The sequence below is a fragment of the Danio rerio genome, chromosome 3, assembly GCF_049306965.1.
Source record: "Danio rerio strain Tuebingen ecotype United States chromosome 3, GRCz12tu, whole genome shotgun sequence".
Lineage (NCBI taxonomy): Eukaryota > Metazoa > Chordata > Actinopteri > Cypriniformes > Danionidae > Danio > Danio rerio.
In genome coordinates, this window is record NC_133178.1 from 44,551,425 (window position 1) to 44,563,768 (window position 12,344).

Here is a 12,344-nt window from a genome sequence, read left to right on the forward strand (position 1 = left end):
ATGTTCTGCGTTATTTCTCCAAGCCCAGAACACTAAAAGCTATTTGTTTCATCATATTCTCACACACATGTGCATGAGCACAAGGCTCTCACACGTTTGGTCCGTGACAGCATGAGTCACCGCACTGTTTGGGAGCTCGGGTCCACGCTTCTGTTTTACTCATACTAATAAATGTCTCAGATCTACTGTCTGCAGGGTAGCACCTCCTCCTACTGCTTTGTCTAATTGGAACAAAATAGAGGAGACCTACATAAATGCCAAGTATCGGCGGTGGCTTTCTTTCCCTGAGCTCTGAAAACAATAGCCTAGAGGTTTTGTGGAGGTTTTGTGAAATTTGCCCTACTTATGCAATGCTGGAAAACCCACAGCAAGCGAGAGTCAATTATTGGGCTGATTTGTAAAATTGTAGGCTGTCCAGACTGTGATATTCATCTGTTTGGCAGGCAATACTCATGAAACCCTTATAGAGAAGCCATTATTCTCTATCAGCTGATTTACAAATACCTCACTTTCCTGTGCTTTATATAATTTTTGCACGTTTTATTGCATGTTATAATACATGATCCACACATTAAAAATAAATATTATGTACAGTAAGAGTATAAAACACAGCAAAGCTGTTCTTTCTTGCCAAAGCGACTGACAGCCCCTCAGCAACAGCTTCGGGCATGCAAAGTAGTCTTGCGCTTCCCCTTACCATATATGGATTATACCGGTGCGCACGAGAGCAGACGGAAACATCTCAGAGAAATTAAAACGTTTTCCTGTCATCAGATGAGCACAAATTAACGCTTATTGCTTAGTTGACATCTTCCCGTCTTAAAGGGATATACCACCAACCAGTTGCGTAGATTTCGATGGGCGAAGAAAAGTCTGAGACGCACAGAAACAGTCGCGCGCGCATCGCACAGCAGTGAATGAGAAATCCACAGGTGAGATGCGTTTATAATGCATTTATACGTGTGTTTTGACTGTCTGAATGATAGGAATTCTTTTTAACATTGATATTTGTTGTCTAATAAGCGTGAGCGGGAGATATTACTTATTTTCTGTAAGTACAAGTCAATGTATTTGTTTTGTCGTCCGTCTGACAGGGTTTGTTGTTGTTGGAAGTAACAATATATTTGTAATTCATTTACGCGCTATGTCTTAGCGTGGTTTTAAATGGCGTTTTAGTGACGTTTAAGAGCTACTGTTTAAGCTTTTGGGCATTATTTAAAAATGTTTTTACCTTTTTTGCTGCTCTGAGATCTCAGTGTGTGTCTTTAACACCTGTAGCTGCGTTTCCAGAAATGTTATTGGCGGTAAAGGAGCTTTCGGAGGATGCAGTTTCTTCTTCTTCTTTTTGTTTGGATTGACAAATGAAAAGGTGAAAAATACATTTGACCATCAACTTGTTTTTGTAAGTCTGTAAAAACAGGTACATTATCTAGTTTAGGTTAAATGATTAATTTGTTCAGACTGCAAAATGCAATTCAAAACTGTCCCACATAATCATACTATTAATAATATAAAAAAGTACTGAGAGTTCATCCTCCAATAGTAGCCAAATTATCCAGAAATTATTGAAAGACGTGTGTCTGAATAACTTGGTGTACACAAACATTTTAAATTAAAATGCAAACATTTTATATCACCTTTGAGTAATGGGTTGATGGTGCAATGGTACACAGGGGAGTTAGTTGCCAAGACAACAACACATACAGACACAAGATAAGGATAAGAATCCAAGAAAAAATAAATAAATAAATAAATAAATAAATAAATAAATAAATAAATAAATAAATAAGTGTATTATATCTTAAGTAAAAACTTTTTCATTTAAAGAAAAAATCATATGCATGAGAGTAAATTAGGATCTAAACAACTTTACTCATGTTTTATTCTTAAATTAAAAACATAGTCTTATAAAATTTCCTCAAGAATTGAAAAATAGGCTTGATAGAGTTATCTAGATATAAACCGTCTGTTTCTTTTTGCATCTGTCAAAGAGGAGGCTGAGCATACGCAGGAGCTTGTCCCACTGTAATTGAATGTGAAAGCTCAGGCAGGCTTCCCTTTGGTCTCTGATTGACAGTTTAAATCTGTGCTGTTCTTAATGGGGGCTTGAGCAGACGTGTGAGCAGAGCTTCCTGACACAGGTGAAAGACAGCACTCCATTCTCTCATCTGTCTCTCTGCGAGCTGCTGCGAACATCTCAGAAAAAAAGAAAAACAAGCGCAGTTGAATTACATTTCTCTTTGCGGCGCCTGTGTATTTTAATGCGCTGCAATCAAATGCTGTTTTGGAGTTTGAGAGTCCTTTGATTTGAAGTTAATCTGTTTTTTTTTTTATTACAGCTCTTGGGTTGAAAACGTCCATCCATCATTTTTTTTCCCATCTCAATCACGAAGGCTTGTCATCACTTACCCCTTATTTTCTGCCAATAATCAAAATTTCACTGCCTAATTTAAGTGTGCTGCTTAAAAGTTGTGCTGATTTGAGTACTGGATATATTTCTGTCCTCACCCAAGAGAATAAATTTGGCTTATTGTTTCATTCTGTCAAACAAAAAAGCAGCACAAGTTAAATGTACATTAGTCTATGAAGTGGATTATGAATCCTCATAAATATGTGTATTTAATTGCAATGGTTCACCTATAAATGTCATCTGCAACACTCGCCCTCATCTCATTACAAGGATATAATTGGTGCATAATATTAACAACTCTTTTAGCTTATAATTTGAAAATTATTGTTAAAAAAGGAAGATGTTTGCATGTTATACGAGAAATGATTTATACTGTAAAAATGTTACCTTAAATTCACAGTAAATTACTGGCTGATATCTGCTGCATTACTTTCACAGTAAAGGACTGTGTGAATTCACAATAAATTATTGTGAGGTAGTTCAAAGTAATTTATTGTGATTTTTTTAAACGTTAAATTATTGTGAAATTACAGCCATATAGTGTAACTTTACAGTAGCCAGTAAAGTCCATTCACTGTATTATCTTGTAGAATTAACTGTGTTTTACTGTGAAGTTACAATTAATGGCAATAAGATTGCTGTGATTTAGCAGGTGCAGGTGAAATACTTGATTTAACCATAAAGTTACATTTATATCCCGGATTACTGTAATTCAACAGTTTTGTGCTGAAAAATCTCAAAGCAAAATTAGGTCACCCAAAAATTAATATTCTGTCTTGCTTTACTCAACCTTTAGGTTGTTCCAATTATGTTATATATATATATATATATATATATATATATATATATATATATATATATATATATATATATATATATATATATATATATATTTATTTTTAATTTTTAATTTTTTAATTTTTATTTTGTTAAACACATAGGAATTAAAAAAACGTCAAATCTCCCCTTGTGTCCAACAAAACAAAATAAATTATACAGGACTGGGAATGCATAAATGAGGGCAGAATCTTTACTTTTGGGTGAACTAAGAAGACTTTATGGTGAATGAAATAATAAATTTTGAATTCCTATAACTAACGTGCAAAAGATATAACCCTCTTTAAAGTAATTTGCTGTAATCATGCTATCTGCCTTAATTTCACAATAGAATCATGAATCATTTTTACCGTTAAATAATATGAAGTGATACTAGTGTAATTTAAGGTAAAAAATCTGGATTTGTTTTTCCATAAAGATGCAAATAAATCGCAAACTTTGTTTTAAATAATGTATTGTAATGCATTCTTGTTTTTCACGTCTTCTGAAGCCATTGAAAGTGCCTTAGTCAAAATGCATTCAGAAACCTCTACAACATTTAAATCTTTATATCTTTATATTAAAAAAAAAAAAAAAAAAAAAAAAAAAACATTCCTACTGACAATGTCCTATTGACCTGGTCATGTCATTGGCCCATGAACATTTCCTGCTTGTTATTAAACTATTTCATAACTGTATTAAGAGGCCATCCAATCATAACCTAATGTTAAAACATCTATCATAACATTATTTATCAATATGTGGCTCTTTTTAGATTCTCGGAAGTTATAGAAATAAAAAATGTAAAACAGGAAATACGTTGGGACCATTGTCTTTATTTAAATCCCTTGAAATGGTCTATATAGAATAAAAAATAAATATCCTGTAGCATCAGTTCAACAGGATGGATTTTAGTGGAAACCAGTTGAATTCCAATTAAGGTCTTTAGAGAAATTCAGTTTCTTTTAGCAAACAAATAGTATTTTTGTGTATTGCAGCTTGCACAAATTGTGCTCCATTTTTATTAGCATTTTATTATTATTACCTGAAAAAACAGCATGTTTTTTTTTTTTTTAACATGTAATTGCAAACAAAGTTGACGTTTAAAGCTTTGTTGTTGTTTTTTTTTGTTTGTTTTTACTTTATTATTCTATTTCTGGGTAATTTGTCTTGGATAAGAATAACATGGCAAGAACACACTACGACACAATAAATTAAATAAAAAAATTAAATAAATAAATAAATAAATAAATAAATAAATAAATAAATACATACATACATACATACATACATACATACATACATACATACACATGGTAAGACAGCATTTATGTCAAACAATAACCGAAACATTTGTGTTGATTTAGCACAGTCGCCTCACAGCAAGAAGGTCGCTGGTTCGAGTCTCGGCTGGACCAGTTGCCATTTCTGTATAGAGTTTGCATGTTCTCCTAAAGTTGGCGTGGGTTTCCCACGGGTGCTCTGGTTTCCCCCTGAATCCAAAGACATGCGCTGAATTGGATGAACTAGATTAGCTGTAGTGTATGAGTGTGTGTAAATGTGAGAATGTATGGGTGTTTCCCAGTGCTGGGTTGCAGCTGAAAGGGCATCCGCTGCGTAAAACATATGCCGGTATACTTGGCGGTTCATTCCGCTGTGGCGACCCCCTATTTCCCCTCGAAGGAAAATGAATGAATTTTTAATAAGAATGCAAATCATCCTGCACTGTTAGACCTTACCGGGCGTTTTTACAGTAGAACACTGGCAACACTGTTGCCAGCTACTCACTGTAAAAGTTTGGTTACAGTAAGTAACTGGCAACAGTGTTGCCAGTTAATTACTGAAACTGAACCATTACAGTGAGTGGCTGGCAACAGTGTTGCCAGTTGTTTACTGTAACCGAACCATTGCAGTGAATAGCTGGCAACAGTGTTGCCAGTTAATCACTGTAATAGAGCAGCAGTGGTAACTAACTGGAAACTGTGTACAGTTAATTACTGTACTGTAGTGTTACAACTCACAGCATTATACTGCATACACAATAGTATGTCAAGGTGTTACTAAAATTAATTTGTATTCTTGCCTTTTATTAATTCGTTAAATTAATTAAGTTGTAAATTCTGACAAATTTATTTTATTGTTTTGGCAGCAAACAAATATAAAACAGAAAACGTATAACAAAATTAAGAAATCAGCAGATATAAATATCATCTTACATATTACTGAGCCACAGGTCTGCACAGCAAGGCTGCAGTCAAACTAACGTTTAAGCATGCAAAATTCTGTCATATGGCTCTGCGAAAAGGAGTGGGATTAAACAAAATATTTAGAGATTAAAAAAGCAAGCAACTGGTCCATAATTTTTGTTCAGAGAGGTCATGGTTTGATCTTTGATTAGTCTCAAGCAATCACATGATGTGATTTCGCAGGTCAGAGTTCTCCTAACTTGAACTTTCCAATGCTGCAAACTGTAAAATTTGTCGCATGAGCTAGCATTCCAGGTCTGCAGCATTCACATGCGTATAAATGGAAGTCTAAAGAGAGAAAAGTGCAGTGTGACTGGGACTTTAAGCTGTAACTCTAATTAAACACACCTGATCAAACTAATTAAGGCTCGTTAGAAATCTACAGGTAATGTTAAAGAAGGGTGGGAACTAAACTCTGCTGCCCTGCAGTTCTCCAGTAACTTGGAGTTTGACCCCCATGGTATATAGCAGGGGTGCTCAATCCTGTTCCTGGAGATCTACGTTCCTGCAGATTTCAGTTGCTACCCATATCAAACACACCTGCCTGTAATTATCACGTGGTGTTCAGATCGTAATTAATTGGTTTAGGTGTGTTTGATATGGATAGCAACTGAAATCTGCAGGAAGGTAGATCTCCAGGAACAGGATTAAGCACCCCTGGTATATAGCATACTTTTAAAGCAACTGCTAACATTTATCACAATCACATATCCAATAAACATACACACACACACACAAAGTGCTGCAGTGAAATGTGTTACTCTCTCCTCAATGCTGACCATTCAAAAAAAAAAAAAAAAAAAAAAAAAACTCAACAGCAAAAAACAAAATAATTCTTTTAAATTTTAAAGTTTTAAATAATTAAAAGCACTGTCAAATCTCAAAAAGTTTAAAATAATTATAGAAAACAAAAATAAAGTTGGCAACACCGAAAAACCAAAGGATTCAATCTTTTATTGTTATAATTATCTCATGACAACAAACTTTTTTATTGTTTCAAATATAAATTCATAGATGGAAACACAGCTCTGAAAAATACTTAGCAACAAACTCACAACCTGGGACCTGACAGGGGAGCTTTTGTGTGTGGATGGCAATGTGTATCATGTTTTTGTGATTCCCTGTGATGATGTGCACATTACCTTACTGAGATAATGGAATTTAATTTTGGCTTAGTTGCCAGAAAGATTCACACAACTGTTAGCATCTGTACATTATGGCAGTATGCAATATCCAATAAATACATATACTTAAACAAAAGTAATGTAAGAAGTTATATGAGGAGAGGCTAACTAGCCAACAATGTAGCTTTCAAGTACACAGTTCAAGATAACAACAATATAACTTAAAACACAGCCTTATTTCAGAAACCCTCAAAAACATTTGAACACATTTTACTTACTCATTTAAGATTCTTATTTAAGCCTAAAACATATCAGACTCAACATCTGAATTGATAGACAGAGAATAGAGCGCACTCAGCAGTAAACAAATCAAACACCTGGCTCTCTTAAAGGGCCAGCATTTTCTGAAAACTCTTTCTAACACCTTTGTGTTTAGAATAAGACAGACAGCCTGTGGGAGTGTGTGGTGATGCCTAAATCATTATTTGTTTACAGTTATTTACTGCACAATCTACAGAGTAACAGTGCAGTTATACTAATTAAGCACACCTGATCAAACTAAATCTAAAGGTAGTGTGTTGAAGCAGGGCTGGAACTAAATTCTACTAGGCTGTGGCCTTCAGGAGTTTGACACCCCTGGTACATAGCATATTTTCAAAGCAACTGCCTACATTTATCACAGTTATGCACATATCGTTTAATAAAAACAATAAAAATCTACAATAATATAAACTTCATCCATAGAAAAAAATAAATAAATAAATAATCTGATTCTCATGTCATTCCAAATCTGTAGTAAAAAACAATAAAAAACACAACAAAGCTCATGATTTATACATTTATTTAGGAAAGCCTTTATACTGTTAATGGAACTTTTACTTGCCAGTTTTCCAGACAAATTCATTGAGTCTCTGCAAAAATGTATGTGCGTGTTGTTTAAGATATATATATTTTTTTTAATAACACATTTTTACTAGTTATTTGGCAAAATACTAATATTCAGTTAAAAGTGCAATTTAAAATCTTAACTATAGGCCAAACTAGGCAATTAAATTAGATTAATTATAGAAAAAGTAAACAAAGTTATAAAAATTATTGTGACAATTTCTTTGCTCTGTGTGAATATTTTTGCCTTTAAATGCATTTCATCCATATCTTACACTTACCTTTTAATAAGCTCTGTGGCATTGGTTGACTCCTGATACTCAATGTTAAAAACATAAAAGGAACCAAAGAAAACACAGAGATAAAATAAATATAAAATAGCAACATAAAGCATCAGAGTAGATGGGGCAGTAATGGTTGAACAGTAATTTGCCATTTATTATCACAGTAAATATCTGTAATGGTACATAGAGTAAATTACTGTAATTTATTCTTTGGACTACAGAATTTCATACAAATCCTGCTCCTTTTACAGTAAAATACTGTTTCCTTTCATTACAGCTAAACGCTGGCTATTTTACAGTTATTTACTGCATAATCTACAGTAAGGGTTAACAGTGTGCCTATAAATAGATGCTTAAGTAATGAACAAACTAGGGGTGATTGGATATGTTTTAGACAGCGTAAATATGCTTTCCGTTCATGTAAATGAAATCGGATTTTGTGTCAGTGTCATTTCAACTTTGCAGCACACACACAGTGCACTGCAAAATAGGTTAAAAAAGGGGGATTTAACAGTGGCGCTGTTGGAGAACCATTTAGTTTTTTTTAATAACCCCTAATTATGGTGTCAAAAGCAATTTGAATCTTTTCATTTTCCCTTTTTGTCCTGTATAAAAAACATTTTGTGGAATGAAAAGTTCCCATAGATGTCAATGGTTCTTCTTGGAACCGTCAATGCCAATAAAGATCCTTTATTCTTAAGAGCGTGTGCACAACAGCACAAAGTGGATCATCTGCTTGAGTTTGTGAAAACAACACATAACTCACCCATAGACTAATACAATGTGCACAAAACATCTGGATACCTCCTAATATGGTGCCTTTACACTAGTTCATTGTTATTTTAACACTCATAAGTTTAAGTTACGTCTAGAATCCACAGTTCTCCAGCATCTTTGAGCATTTTAAAAATGTTAAAGATCCCATTTCAGTTGAAAAACAATGGGGTTACAGTGTGGACAGTCTGAAACACAGGCTTTTGGAAAAGGAGGCGTGGCATTCCATAATTGTAATTCCTATTGAAAGGATTTCATCACAGTTAGACGGTTGAATGGCATGTGCAAACACCACATACTTACATGCAACTTTCAATAAAGTGATTAGTTGCGAAAATAGATGGTTATGTTTATTCATTTTTAAAATGTGAAGTACATTTCTCTGGATTGTTATTCAGCATTGTGATGAACATTACAGCAACACAGAAATTATGCTGGACCAGTGCATTTGCATCATGCATGGATAAATTAACAACGCAGAAATTGAGTTGCATTGACAGTTTAGTGATTCATAAAAGAAAAAGAAAAGAAAAAACTACAGAATGAGGGAACAGAGTTCATTTATTGATTTGTTTGAACAACACGCAGCATCTGTGTACATCTGAGCTCATGCTCACTTTGGCCAGAGCTGTAATAATGTGATTATGATGTTTAAAACAGGCTTAAGCTGCATAATGTAATCAATGTCGCTATAATTATAAGCTTAATTCAATCAAAGTATTTTGGTTACACGAAGTGAAGTTTATTTGGAATAATGGCGAAATCACATTAATATCGCATTATGAGCATGCACGTAAACATAGTCATTCAGACCCGAAGTGTGTTGGAAATGTGCTTTCTAATTGTTGTAGTGGCTGTCGCTGCAGAAAAAAACTTGCTTCGATATTAATAGCTTGGTAATTATATTTTTGAAATCATACCATATTCAAATTTTGCCATCAGAGCGCAAGCAAAACATAATAACCATTAGCGGTGTAACAGGACATTTATATAAATAGATAGATGCAGTGGGAAAAATAGTATAGTAAGTATTGAACACGTCATTTTTTTTTTCTGGGTAAAATATTTCTAAAGGAGCTGTTGACATGGTATTGAAGCACATTTCAGTAGAAACCCAAACAATACGAACATAAAAAAAAAATAAATCTAGAAAGTTAGTTGTGTGTAATAACAATGGAATGACACAAAGAGAATGTACTGAACTTCCGAAATGTAGCTACTGTACTGGCAGCTTAAAGTCATCTCTCATATGGAGAATGAAGTCACATTAATTGCTCAGGTGTGAGTTTTTCACAGAAAACTCTCAACAGACGAAGGACAGAGGATTGCTGAAGAACTACTGAGAGATTTCAGTTGCTGTCTGGGCTTTCCATGCTACAGCTTCATTTCTTCATGTGTTCAACACTTTTTCCTTGCATCATTTCAGTTTATTACACAACTTCATTTGTAAAATAATTAAATTTGTTTTCTTTTCATATATAGATTTCTTTAGATGTTACCAACATCCGGGGGAAATTTAAAGTCACATTCAATTCACTTCACGATTATGTGGCCCAAAAAAAAAAAAAAAAAAAAAAAATATATATATATATATATATATATAAAGTTAACTTAAGTTTTCTGAGGAAAATCCTGACATGTTCAAAACGTATTTTCCCTATTGTTAGTCATTTATTTGATTATTTGCATAAAACATCTACCTCCATATTTTAAGACACACTTTTATTTATTCTCCACATCTTCATATACATCTAGGTATTTCTGCTATTCAGGTATTCTCGTTTACTCACCACATCGCTATGCAACAAAATAGCAGTTACAACTAATTGAACACACATTTTTTAAGGATTGTTCACCCTAAAATGAAAATGTACTCACTATTTACTTACCCTCAAGTGATTCTAAACCTGAATGAGATTTTTTCTTTCTGTGGAACACTAAAAAAAGCTATTATGAAAACAAATACAGTTGAAGTCTACAGTACAATAAATATGGAAGCCTTTTTTCACCTATTATTTAGTTTTCTGTATTATTAAAAAAAAAAAAAAAACTAAAATGCATTTTTTTTTTTGTGTGGATGATATAGAATGTGGAATTCTCACAGAGTTCAATTTAAAGTGCACATTATCTCATTTGGTTGTGTTTGTGAACTTTATTTAGGCACATAATATCTCACTGAATCCAATTGAATCAAAATTGTACCACAATGTTTTTGTAGAGTCAACAAATATCGTATCACTGGTGTATCTTATGCCATATCTACTGTAATGATTTATTTATTTTTAACCTTACTGTTCTCGAGACCCTCCATGGCCTGGCACTGTCTATCAACCTAAAAATACACCACACATGTCAAAAATGTTCATTCTTGCTCATCCTTGGTTGAGTATATACTGTAGTATTTTGAAAGCTACACTGTACAATGTTGGGATCCACACAATTCCTTCATATTGTCACAACACAAATCAATTAAGTTAACTCAACCATTTTTACAAATGTAAGTGGATTGAACATAAAACAATTAAGTTGTCTAAAAAAAACCTTAGAAATTGTGTTGCTTCAACTCCTTGTAAAAAAGTAGTTTAAACAAGCAGCAAAAGTTATTTTTTGAGTGTACATGGACTAGGCATGGGACAATAACCGCGTTCAAGGTATACCGCGGTTTGGAAAAGTCAAGGTTTTAAAACCATCAATTTTCTGTAATACCGTTTCTAAGGTATGAGTAATATTTTTTATTAACATTTTTTTGTTTGTTTTTTAGGACAACCATCTCCAGCAGAAAAAAGACAGCAAAAATCAATAATTCATTTGAATTATTTAGTCTGCCATGTTTTTTCCAAAATATTTTAAATGTTTCCCAAATTAAAATATATTGTGTACCCAGACATTTAAAAAAAAAAAAAGAAAAAAAAAAGAGTATTTTAGAGCAGTAATCTCAATACTATGATACCGTGATATTTATATCCAAGGTTATCATACCGTCAGAATCTTATACGGGCCTATGCCTAACATGGACTAAGCTATGCATAATAAGGAGCGACATGCAGTAAAATGAAGTATACCAGTGTTAAAGGTACCAGGACAATTAGACATCCTCTGAGAATTAAAATAAAATATATTAATATATACAGTAGTGCGATACAATAGTGATTGTTCATACTATTTATGATTGTTGCTACTTGTTATTATTACTGACCTATAACGTTTTATGAGGCACAAAATAATTTCAAGAGTTCACACTTAGCTGATGATTGATTATAAAGCTTGTTTGGCATGCTGTCCTGGGGCTCTCGCCCGTTTGCAAGGCGAGGGGGGAGTTTGAGCTCAGGTAGATCTCGAGAACACCCCTACTGTAGTAGCTAATGAACAGATAGTGATTGCTCTTAAGAGATAACTACTTACTAGGAGCATGTCTATGGTACCGATTTGTATTAGTCCGTTAACTTTCCGGGGGAAACCCACGTGAGCACGGGGAGAATGTGTAAACTCCGCACAGAAACATTGACTGGCTTAGTAAGGACTAAAACCAATGACGTCCTTGCTGTGAGGCAACAGTGCTAACCACTGGGCCACTGTGCCACCCATCTAGGAAAGGAGGAGTAAGGGTGGAAGGGAGATTCTTCAAAATGAAGATGGCTGTTATATGGAACTAAGAGTATTTATAGTGGCCTAGGAATCGTCTGATTGGTGAATCATACATTGAAATATGCGGGACCAGCTGCAAGCAGTCATAAGCATGTGACCATCTCCAAATTAGTTCGTAAATAAACTTCACAAAACACAGCTCAGAATTGTGATGCTCTTT

At 33.8% G+C, this 12,344-nt stretch overlaps 1 protein-coding gene across 3 annotated transcripts in view; it reads left to right on the forward strand.

Annotated features, from left to right (window-relative positions):
* The first annotated feature begins 698 nt into the window (after positions 1–698).
* baiap3 (BAI1 associated protein 3) overlaps positions 699–12,344 on the forward strand; it is a 139,163-nt gene continuing 127,517 nt past the window's right edge. For all 3 annotated transcript variants that reach the window (XR_012401186.1, XR_012401184.1, XM_003198157.7), the window contains exon 1: positions 699–932. The gene's annotated coding sequence lies outside the window, so the exon portion shown is untranslated. The remainder of the gene's footprint in view (positions 933–12,344) is intronic.